At 43.7% G+C, this 11,727-nt stretch overlaps 1 pseudogene; it reads right to left on the bottom strand.

The window, feature by feature from the left end:
• Window positions 1-7,825: 7,825 nt before the first annotated feature.
• LOC144256095 (melanoma inhibitory activity protein 2 pseudogene) lies at window positions 7,826-9,902 on the bottom strand (annotated as a pseudogene).
• Window positions 9,903-11,727: the final 1,825 nt, after the last annotated feature.

The following is an 11,727-nucleotide window of genomic DNA, read 5'->3' as shown; positions in this document are numbered from 1 at the left end:
GTTGGTCCACTGAGGACTGAACCTCTGAAACTGAGTCAAAATAGACTTTTCCTCCTCTCAGCTGTTCCTGTCTGGTATTTTGGTCCCAGTGGTGAAAAGCTGACTGACACATATGCATGCTTTGTTGGGGTGATGGAAAAGGGCAGAAATAGGAAGAGAAGATGACATGTGTGAACTTCAAGCGTCCCTTTGAACAAAGTCTCTTGTCTGGCTTCCTGATGCAGAACTACTGGGTAGTCATTGGAATTTATAATTTGTCCCTAATTATAGCAACAAAAACAGCTTGGTATCTCATTAAAAGGACTTCAAGTTTAGTCCAAAAGGAGATTTGGGGAGGAGGGTGTGGAAGGGAACTGGAGACTTTTCACACTTGCATTGGAAACCCTGGCATAGTACTGTCCTTATCAAAAGAAACTTGCAACTTTAAACTTCCCAGATGCCTCATTAAGAAGATCATAAGGAAACAGGTGAAATTAGTTTTAACAATATGCACTATGTTATTCGCTTCATTGGCAGTGTTGTCATCTCAATCTGTGATCAATATTTAAAAATTTAGCCATTTGTCCCTTTCTGTGCTAAGTCTTTGAAACACTGCCTTGCTCCTTCAACACATGCCAGTTGTGACTAGTCACATTTCAAGTGCTTGCTGAAGTCAGTGGCTACCGTATTGGACAGCAGAGCTCTTAAATCATTCTTTCCCAAAGGGAAGCAAAGGTTGTAACTAAAATTTGAAAGCATCAGGTCAAAAGTTGGCTGGACCATACAAATGCAAAGCAGATATTTGTCGTTTGTCTGCCAACAGGAAGTGTACTGTGCAGCTGAGGAAGTTCTGTGGCTGGCTGGACATGGGCCTTGGGGTCACTGAATGAAGACATGTTTTCCTGCCTGCAGGACCGGTCCATCAGCCGTGAAGTCTTGGAAATTTTCCTCTCCCAAGACCTCTAGTATTTTTCCTCACTTAACAAGTCAAGGATTTATTTCCTGGTTTTCAATGTGTCCCACATAGCAACTAAAATGTGTCTTATGAGCCTCTTGGGAACCTCAGGAATTCACTGGAATCCCATCAAGGGGTGACATCCAGCAAAGCGGGATGGACACCCAGCTGCTCTGTGTGGGGGAGCCTGAACCCAGAGTCATCAATAATTTCTCACACTGCATTAGGCTTCCAGGGATAGGGAAGCATGACCAAGATGACCCAGTTCACCCTCACTGCAGGCTGGTGGTCGGGTTGGTAACCACCCAACTGGATCTGTGTCTGCTTCATTCAGCAAACTCATGCTCCTTGATGGGGAGAGAGACAGGGCCCAGCTGGTGTGGGCTGCCCCCCTGCAGCCCCACGGGCTCCTCAGCCAGACCACGATGAGGAACTTAAGGTAAGTCTCTAACATCCTTATTTAGAAGACTGATTCTTTCCTAGGTTGTGAGCATCTTGAAGGGAAGAGCTATGTTAAGGTCGCCTTTAAGACAGTATGTAGCCAGGCACGGTGGTGCACACCTGTAATCCCAGCAGTTTGGGAGGTTGAGACAGGAGAATTTCAAGTTCAAAGTCAGCATCAGCAACTGTGAGGCCCTAAGCAACTCAGTGAGACCCTGTCTCTAAATAAACTACAAAAATAGGGCTGGGGATGTGGCTTAGTGGTCGAGTGCCCCTGAGTTCAATCCCTTGTATCAAAAAAAAAAAAAAAAAAAGACAGTATGTATTGTTTTTCCTGACTATGAAAGAAATATGTGATCAGTATAGAAAAATTAAAGAATGTGAAAAAAAATCTCTTTTTTCATTCAGCTTTTAGATAGTGTTTTGAACAAAATAGGCACTTAACAAAATTGTTCATGTCGGAGAGAGATAAAGGAAGGAGAGAAAGCAGGAATGAAAGATATGGATTAGCTGGGATGGTGACCTTTCCTTTAAAAGGTACATGATCCAGCAGTGGCCACATGGGGGCCACAAGTCATAGATGCTAAATCCGCGAAGTGTTCGATGTACACTCAGGAGCAGAGGCTGCCTGTAGCTGGGGCTGCCACCCCTGCCGCTGGGCTCAGGAATCCTTGGGAAATGTAAAGTGTATTTATCAGAGAACGAGGAACTGAGAATAGTTGGCCTAGGGAAGAGGAGCATGGGGACAATTTGAAAATCAGTATGGAAACAGTATACCCATTTTATAAAAAGCAATGTGTGTTTATTAGAGAAAAACTGGAAAGGATGAAGGACTCCACCAGGGACAGTCCCACTATTTTGGATTATTCTCTGGAATCATGCTCCACCAAGAGGGGTTATGGCGCACACGATGGGTCGATATAGCACTGAGAAAGACAGGACAGAAGAGCACACCAAGTGCTGAGGGTGTGGGGCTCAGGTGAGCAGGTGGGGTTCCCTGCAAGCTTTGAAAATGTGTGTGGGTGTCCTGGTCCACATGCAAGAGCAATGGTTGACTGTGGCTCGTGGTCAAAAGGTTTGAGAAACACTGTACCCCATATTTCTTTCTGCTTGTTTCATTAACTAGCTTATTAGAACATACTTAGAAGTTAGTGCATATTAATGAAAATGTCATTATTATTAACCTTGCATGCCATCAAGAGCATGCAAGAGGATCCATAAGTCTTTCCGTACCACTGGGAATTCATTTCACTTCATTATTATAAGTATTATGGGAAGATCTTTCTGCATACTTTTTATGCTTTCAAAACTAGGTTCCAAAAACGTGAAATGTTTATATCAAAGGATATGATTGTAGCAGAGATGAAATTTAATAGGCTACATAAACTTGGAGATAAATGCAGTCTGTAAATCTCCTTGTAGCTGACCTTGACTGACCCCCACTTCCCTGTTTCTCTTCATTTACAGAAAACTTATTCTCTACACTTGAAGTTAAACTTGTCCCTCTGGCTTACAGTTCTGTTTGCTCAGTTTAGGCTGCCCTCCTCCCCTGGCTCTCCCACAGGGCCTAAGCCCAGGAGAAGCCCAGGGAGGCAGGATCTGGTGCCTGGTTATCTTCTGCCTTTGATAATCTCCCTTGGGTTGTCACTCCCCTCTTTGTTACTTATCACTTTGTCTCTGTTGTCCATCCCCTGTGCCCTTGAGCAATCCTGTCCACACTTTCTGCCTCCTCTTAGCCCAAACAGGAAGTGCCTCCTGGTCTGCTGGCAGACACACCCTCCTCCCTATCCCTGGAGCTCAGAAACCCTCAGCAACTCCCTTGAGCCAGCCAGGGCTGCAGGGTGCTGGGAGCCCACCTTGTCCACTTCTCCCAGCCAGTGCTTCTCGGGCCCCTGTTGTAGGCCTGGCTTCTCTGTCCTGCCTGCTATCTCCCGGGCTGCTCCTTGGGTACCAGACAGTGGTATCTTTTGCTCTGGGAACCTCCTACATTTATCTGGGTTTTTCCACTCTGAAGTTTGTGCCAGCCATGAAGCTTACATCTCCCTTCCAGAAAGAAACTTGTTATTTAGAGGCAAGAATGTCAGTAGCCAGCAGGGCCGCCCCCTCTCCTTTTACCCCGCCAGCTCTCCATTAGCCTTTGAGCGGAGGCTGCGCTCTTCCCACACACAAGGCCCAGCTAACAATCGAGCACTGTGGGGACACTCGGGCATGGCCCCTCTGCCAAGTCCAGGCCTCCTCTGAGAGGCGGTCTTGCTCCAGAGCTGGCCATGGTGGGCAGAGGCCTCCAGGCTGCCCTGCATTCGGAGGCTCTCCCTGTTGCCCTTCATAGGCACCAAATCTGCCTCATCCCCTCCCATGAACTTCCTCTCCTGAGGTCCTGTTGACACAAAGCGCTTCTCAAAAAAAAAAAAAAAGTGCCTTGGAGAATTGCTAAACATCATCACAACTTTGATAAAAATCTGGGAAATGTGTTTTACATATGGCACAAAGAATGAGTTTGATTTTGTGTAGTCTAATAAATTGGAATATAGGGAATTTAAGTGCCCAGGAAGCCCTCTAGGTTGCTATCTGGCCCCGTCTGCCTTCTGCAGCCCAGGTGAGCGCACCAACGATGGACCAGGATACCGTGGCCTGCTGTGAAACCCAAGGAATCTCAGGAGCTGGTTCTTTGGGGAAGACAGCTCAGCAGTTGTGGCAGAAACCCAAAGAAACAAAGCAGACAGCCTCAGGTTGACAGCACGGAGCAGCATTCCAGGGGTCCAGGCGGGCATTTGGGACCTGCACTCCCCCCCCCCAGCTCCTGCTGGCCTGAGCGGCACCTAGCTGGTGACGAGCACCTGGGGCCGGGCTTCTCTGGGTTACTGTGTATGCGGTCCTAAATGGCACCTTTCTAGCATGCATATTCGACTCTGCAAGCCTAGGACCCTGAGACCACACTCCAGCAAGCCGCAGGTGACACCGTGGATGCTGTGGTCCACTGGTTGTACTGTGAGTCCCAAGGATGTGGTGTATGCTCATAGAGCTCCATGTTCAATGCCAGAGGCACAGACGCTGTTTTGATAATTTACTCCCCTTATCCCCAGACCTCATGACCTCTTTAGGGGAGGCTGGCAGAGTGACCCTGAGGAGAGTCACTGGGAAGCAAACCTAAGCACCTCACAGCCTCCGGCCACTTTGTTTCTGTGAAACCATTGTCTCTTCCAGCCCAAGCAAGCATTTCCTAGGGACAAGATGTGTGGCCCTGAAATGACTTCATCTGATAGATGCATGTGGCACTAGATGACCTGAGTCAACCAGGCTGTCATTCCCCTGCCAGTCTTCTTGGTTGTGGAGAAGAAAGTCCCTGCCAAATGCCAGTGGTCTTTGGACACTGGCCTCTGCCCCTGTGTTGGGAAGCCATTGGTGTCCCAGGGCTGTCTCAAAATGCCCTGAATAACCGAGGGAGCTTGGAGGGGACAGGAGAAGCCCTGGCTGGTCTGTTCAGGAGGCCCTGGGTTCCTGAGGATCTCAGCCTCTCTCTTGGGCGGGCAGCCGCTCTTTCGATACCTGGGGCAGTGCCAGGCTTGTATCCAAGGCTGGCCCCAGCCAACAGCTGGAGGCAAAGCTCTCTCTCTTCCAGGGGCTTCTCAAAGACAGAAAAGATTTTCCCAAAAGCCTCCAGAAAACATGTCCCTGGTGTTTCATCAGCACAGATCAGCCCACGAGGCTTTGCACACCAGTCTCCACCGCTAAGAGAGCCTCAAGCCCTCGGCCTATGTCCGGCAGGGGGAAGAAAGCTAAGTGGTTAGAGCCAGGCTTCCCTCCATCCCTGTTCAACAAGAGAGAGCCGGCCACTGGCTATGCACCTGAGGGCAAGCCACGCTGCCCGGCTGGACCTGAACAGATCAGGGGGCTGTTGTGTGAGTCTTTCCAGTTGCTTCCTTTTAGTGGTAAATGGTACTGAGTTCTTATTTATAGTGATAAGAAGAGTTTTTAAATGTCTTACATTTCAGTTTTTTAAATGCAAGTTAATTTAGGATGTCTGATATATGAATCTGGCAAAAAAAAAAAAAGAAAAAAAGAAACTTGTGGGAAAATGAGAGGTTTGGAAACTATCTCTAAGCTGCCTCTGCCCAGCCACTGGATCCTTGGGCCTTCCAAATCAGGAAGGTGTGCTGTCTGGAGAAGCTCCGCTGCTCAGCCCCTGAATCTGGAGTCTGTTGGGTTCACAGCCCGGCTGGAGTAGAGCCACCTGAGGATCATGGGTGTTCCACCTTCTTCTGGCCACAAAGGGCTCCCTCTGTGTTTTTAAAAAGCCTCATGGGCTATTCCAATTTGCAGGACTTTGGAGAATCTTTTTGAAGCTGAAAGTTGAAGGGCAACATCAGTTTGACCTATGGTTAGACTGTCACCATCCAAGAGAATGTAACCCGTCCCATGTCTACCATCAACCCAGCCTAGAAGGCAGAGATATGCAGCCTGCTGAGTGTCCAGACACGCCTCTGCACTGACAAGCCCTTGGACCTGGAGAAGGATGCGGAAATCTCTGACAGCTCTGTCTAAATGCCTCTCACCCAGCCATGGAGGTAACTCAAATCACGTGTGAGGATGGCTTCCCACAAATATTGTTTTGTTTTACTTAACGGTCTTTTACAGAGTTGGAAGCTGATTTAGTAAGTGGTGTTTTGTTTAGAACAGCCTTTCACCTTTTTTCTCTTGAAGCAAAATGTTGTTAGAGTATTGTGTCATGGTATTTAGCTATTTCTGTTCGGATTTAAACCTGAAATTAGATTCTTTCAAGATGACTGGTATAAGACATGAACTATATGAGAAAATATTCACCAATAGTAGTTAGGGCAAAAGTACTTCTGGATAACAATCAGTGAGTGATCATCAGTTCGTTTTATACAGACCATAACTGTGGAACTTTCATCCACTCGCTTAGAGAAAGTAATATTTTATGCTGGCAAGTAAGGACTGATTTGACAACCAGTGTGACTCTTGAGGGAAAACAGAATTATTAGATTTATTAAAAGTGTAGACTTTCTTTTTCAAGACCCGAATTTTTTTCATTTCTATTAATTTTGGGCTCAAGTATCAGGCAGATTCTTCACTGTGCTTCAAATGTTTTAATAGAGCTGCTTCTTATTTTTAAGAAGGAGGTTATACTACTGCATTCATTTTAGGTTTAAATGTATACTTTAAACACATGCACACACACATTTAGAGAGCATATTTAACATTTGAACAAAGCTTTAAGTATAGTTAGGGTATTTTTAATACATGTTCATTCTTGGTCTCTATTGGGTAAAACTTGTTCAAAGTGTTCTCTGTGTATTGGTGCAGGTTGGCCAATTGTCACTTTTTGTCAATGATATAAGAGTTGAAAGTGAGCAGTTCAAAAAACTTAAAGTAGTTTAGCAGAGTCATTTTATGAGTATCAAATCTAAGAATACTAAAAGCTGAGAATTATGTGTCTGATTCTTATTTCAGTGTCCTAATAATTCATGTGTATTTTAAAAATATCTCCCCAAAAGCCAAAGACTAGATAAACCTTTATCAGTGAACCACAGCAGAATGCAGTTCTAAGTTTCATGAAAATGGGCATAAAATATAAAAGACAGGAACTGGGGTTGTGTGTCAGTAGAACAGCACTCACTTAGCACATGCAAGGTACTGAGTAGGATCCTCAGAACCATATAAAAATTAATTGATTGATTGAGTGATTAATTAATTAAAGGTAGAAGAAGAACTCAAAGATGAAGAACACAAAGAAAAATAGGAAGAAGAAGAAGAAAGAAGAAGAAGGAGGAGGAGGAGGAGGAGGAGGAAGAGGAGGAGAAGGAGAAGGGAGGAAGAAGAAGAAGTAGTCATCAAGATGACTCAGGGAAAATGGGAACAGAGTGAGTTTAAATTGTGATTTCCAATTCCAAAAATGTTTCCTGAGAACTACAACTTTCTTTGTATTTGAGATCTCCTACTTCCATGACATGGTTAGTAGTGTTTTCTGGTTTACTCTTAATATGCACTAGTTATTGTTTTATGGGAAAACTAGTTGACATGCCCCACAAGACTGAAAATCAATGAAAATCTTTCATTAAGCATAAAGTTCCTTTCACATTTGCTACAATCATAGTAAATACACTTCTTTGTATAAAGGGACTGCCTTTGTTGGGCATTTAAAATATCCCCAAAGGCTAGATGACATACATGAAAATCCCATTGTTGTTTATAGAATAGTGGATTAATCAAATTCAATGCTGTAATCTTTAGAGTAAAATAGAATGGAAATAATTTACTCATAGTATCATATTTAAACCATCTTTATTTCCAAAATACTATCGTAAGAAGTATAGTTTTATTTAGCTTCAATCGGAGCAAAAGTATAATCACTTACTTAAGTAAAAGCAATTACTTAAAAACTAAAAATGAGAGGTAAGTCAAATTACTTTTGAAGAGAGATGAAAAACATCAGGTTTCTTGTTGATGTTCAGTAGCAGGATCACTTGAAGGTGTAATGAAGCCTGAAGGGCACTCACTTCTACTTTCAGAATGCGGGGGTGGGGGGAGGAAATCTAGCTCTTGGGGGAAAGTCATGAGGAAAATACCTCCATTCATAGACATCTGGCATTGGAAAATATGGAGGGGGTGGTGGGCCCGGTGGAAAATAATCTCGAGGTGCCCCATACCTGTTTCCTGGAGGAGGTGGAGGGAAAAATGGTCCTCTTCTCATGAACTGACTCCTCAGGTCCACAGGAAACAATTCACCTCTGACTGGAGGGAAAGGTGCCAACAATGAGCCAGAGCCAGTTGCTTGGTTTTCAGCAGGGAGAGATGAATCAGGCAGATTGGAATCATCAAGATTGATTTTGGTCTCCTTTCTACTGGATTGACTTTCTGAAGACATAGGTTGATCCTCTTTATCCAAAGAAGGCAGATTAGAACCTCTGAGTTCTGCTGGTTGCGATGGTCTACCATAATTTGAATAACATCCACTTTGCCAAGGAGGACCCAATGGTGAGGGACCATTGGGGGAATGCTTTCTGCCCAATTCTACATTTGAAACACCAAGTGCACAGGGATCTTCCTCTACAAGTTCAAATTGAAGCTCCCTTGCAGTTAACTTTTGTCTATTGCGAGCATTTTGTTTCATGAAATAATGGAGGTTTCTTTCAGCAATCCAAGCTGCCATCTCACTCTCATGTGCTTTTTTCTCAGAGTAAATAATCTTCCCCTGACAGGACTGAATGGTTCTCTCCAATTCTTCTTTAAGATATTTGGCTCGCTTTCTGTAGGTCTCCAGCTCTTCTCTTGTATGGCCCATCTCTTCTTTAACCTTGGAAAGTTTCTTCTCTTGCTCCACCCGGTAATTTTCCTCTACTCTGAGTTTCCCATGGAGTTTCATCATATTTTCTTGAGAGCATTCCATCATGACTTTAAATTTCTGCTGAAGGTTCTCATTCTCACCTTCAAGCCGTGTATTTTCTGACAGCAAGGTTGCCTGTTCAGTCTTCAGACTTCTAATCTGTTCTCTAAGGTCTTCCTTTGTTTTCTCTACTTCAGATAAGAAAGCACAAGTTTGATATCTTTGTCCTTCTAATGTTTCTAAGGAGGCCTTTAGCTTAGCACCATCAACCAGTTTCTTCAAAGCTCCTTTGGGCTCATCATCCAAGTGAGCACCAATTCCTGATTCACTCGTCATTCCCCATTCCAAGTTCCCAATGTCTGTTTGGGCTCCCTTGGTTGGAGAAGACCTATCTTTCATCTTCAGCAAGCCTTCAGTCAGAGACTCCATGTGATTTTCTTTATCAGTTTGAACTTGTTTTGCATGGAATTGAGAGTCTTCCAATGTGGTGCTCTCTTTACTTTGGAGACGTCCTTGTTCCCTCCATGCTTCAGCGTCTCCTTGTAAGATCGGTTTCTGACTTTGCTGAAGCTGGGAACATTCATCCAAGGCTTCCTTCATTGCCAGCTGAAGTCCTTCCTCACTCATTTGAAGCAGTCTCAAGTTTGTTTTAGTTTCAGCTATTTGTGATCTGATTGATTCTGATTCACCTTCAAGGGACTTTATCCTTCTCAATATATCTGCCATGATTTCATCCTGTTTACAATGTTTGGCCTTTTGTTCTTCTAGCTCTTTTTCTAGAAAGAGTCTTTCATCCCCATGGCTAGGTTTGGACCTATGCAGCTTTTCATAGGTTGCCTCCAAATTTGGGACGTCTCTTGGACCCTTCTCAGAACTGCTGCCCTTTAAAGTTGACTCTAAGCCTTCAAGCTCTTTTTGAACAAGGCTAACTTTTTCAAGTAGTTCACATTTTTCTTCAATTCTTCTAGAAAGTTTTAAATCCAGCTGTTTTTCTCTTTCCACATAAAGCCTGCTTCTAACACACTGAAAACTTCTCCACAAAAACAAGAGAAGAGCAAAACATCCAATAGCTCTACACATCACCAACTCCCAAGGAACACCATAAGGATTAGGGCCTGGCTTCATGTCTTCAGACAATGCTTCCAAAACCCTGCCTACTTCTTTCAGGACCACCTGATAATATGGCTGTAGGGCAGTCCTTGGTGCCTCCATCAAGCTAAGTTGGCTTTGGCTCTTGCCACCACAACCACAGCCTGCCCAGGCAGGCCAACGTAGGCTGTGAACACTCAGGTGTTTGGTGAGGAACTCAAACCTGCACCAGGCAACGGAACAGACCACTGAGAACCCCTGCAAGGGGGGTTTGTGATGGTGGGGAGCCAGGGTGAAGGACTCCCAGGAGCCTTGTGGTGCTCAAGTGCCCATCAGGGGAGTCTTGGCCCCTTCCTTCCCTAACCAGTGCATCCTGAAGTGCCACAGGTTCAGGTCCCTTCCACTCCAGCCAGACAGGAGTCCTCTCTATGCCTCCCACCCCTGAGTTTGGTTTAGGCCAGGCCAAGGTGGAGATTCTTATGTTTCTATACAGTCATAATACCACTCAGTTTGATGTCATGCAAATTCTAAAGCTTTCTAAACTGTCTCAACAGATTTTATGTCATATATTTATATTTGTACTGCTTGCCCTTTTGCTTTAATGACCCATTGCTTTCCCTGCTTTTATTCTCTACCTTTTTTCTTCCTTCCTTCCTTCCTTCCTCCCTCCCTTTCTTCATTTTTTCCTTTTTTTCTTCCTTCTTTACTTCCTCCCTTCCTCCCTCCCTTTCTTCTTTTTTCTCCCTAACCTCCCTTTTCTTTTCTTGCAGTATTGGGCTTTAAACTCCAAGGCCTTCTGCATGCTAGGCCAGCCCACTACCACTCAACTATATCCCCAGACTTGCTGACTCTTTCTAGGAAGGTCATTTGAATTATTTCTAAAGGAGAAAACTCTCATTATACACTACTTTCTTTCTTTTTCTTTCTTTCTTCCTTTCTTTCTTTCTTTCTTTCTTTTTAAAGCTGGGTTAATGACTTATTTTTCTTTTTTTAAGTTTATCCATAGCATTGTTTTTATTAAATTTTATTTTTTTATAGAGCAAGCAACCATAAAAATTAAACAACTACTTAAATAAGAACTGTTATTTTTGATCATTGTACTGTCTTTTTTTTACTTTATTTTTATTTTTTTTTAGTCACACATGACAGCAGAATGTATTTTTACATATAATACATACATGGATTGTACATACATCAATCATATTGTCTATTCTATTCTGCTGCCCTTCCTATCCTCCTTACTCCTCCCCTCCTCTCCCATCCTTTCTGTCTATCCAATCTAATGTGACACACTTTTTTTCTTTTTCTCATTAGAACATCATACATGTATTCTGTATAACAATGTGCTTCTCCTTCCATCTTCTGTGCAACTTTCCTTCTCCCTCTTTTTACCTCCCACCTTTCTTCCATATTTAGTGGTAGTCTTCTTCTCATGCTCTTCCTCCCTATCCCATTTTGAGTCACCCCCATTATATCAGAGAAGACATTTGGCATTTGTTTTTCAGGGATTGGCTCACTTCACTTAGCATAGTCTGCTCTAATGCCATCCATTTGCCTACAAATGCCGTGATCTTGTTAATTTTTAGTACTGAGTAATATTCCATTGTGTATAAATGCCATATTTTTTTAATCCATTCGTCTATTGTAGGGCATCTAGGTTGGTTCCATATTCTAGCTATTGTGAATTGTGCTGCTATAAACATTGATGTGGCTGTGTCCTGTAGTATGCTCTTTTTAGGTATTTTGGCTCTAGCTGGGTCAAATGGTGGTTCCATTCCCAACTTTCTAAGGAATCTCCATTCTTCTTTCCAAATTGGCTGCACCAATTTGCAGTCCCACCAGCAAGGTATGAGTGTACTTTTTTCCCCACAACTTCACCAGCACTTATTGTTGTTTGACTTCAAAATGGCTGCCATTC

Source organism: Urocitellus parryii, chromosome 7 (genome assembly GCF_045843805.1).
Source record: "Urocitellus parryii isolate mUroPar1 chromosome 7, mUroPar1.hap1, whole genome shotgun sequence".
Lineage (NCBI taxonomy): Eukaryota > Metazoa > Chordata > Mammalia > Rodentia > Sciuridae > Urocitellus > Urocitellus parryii.
This window is presented reverse-complemented; position numbering and strand designations above follow the sequence as displayed.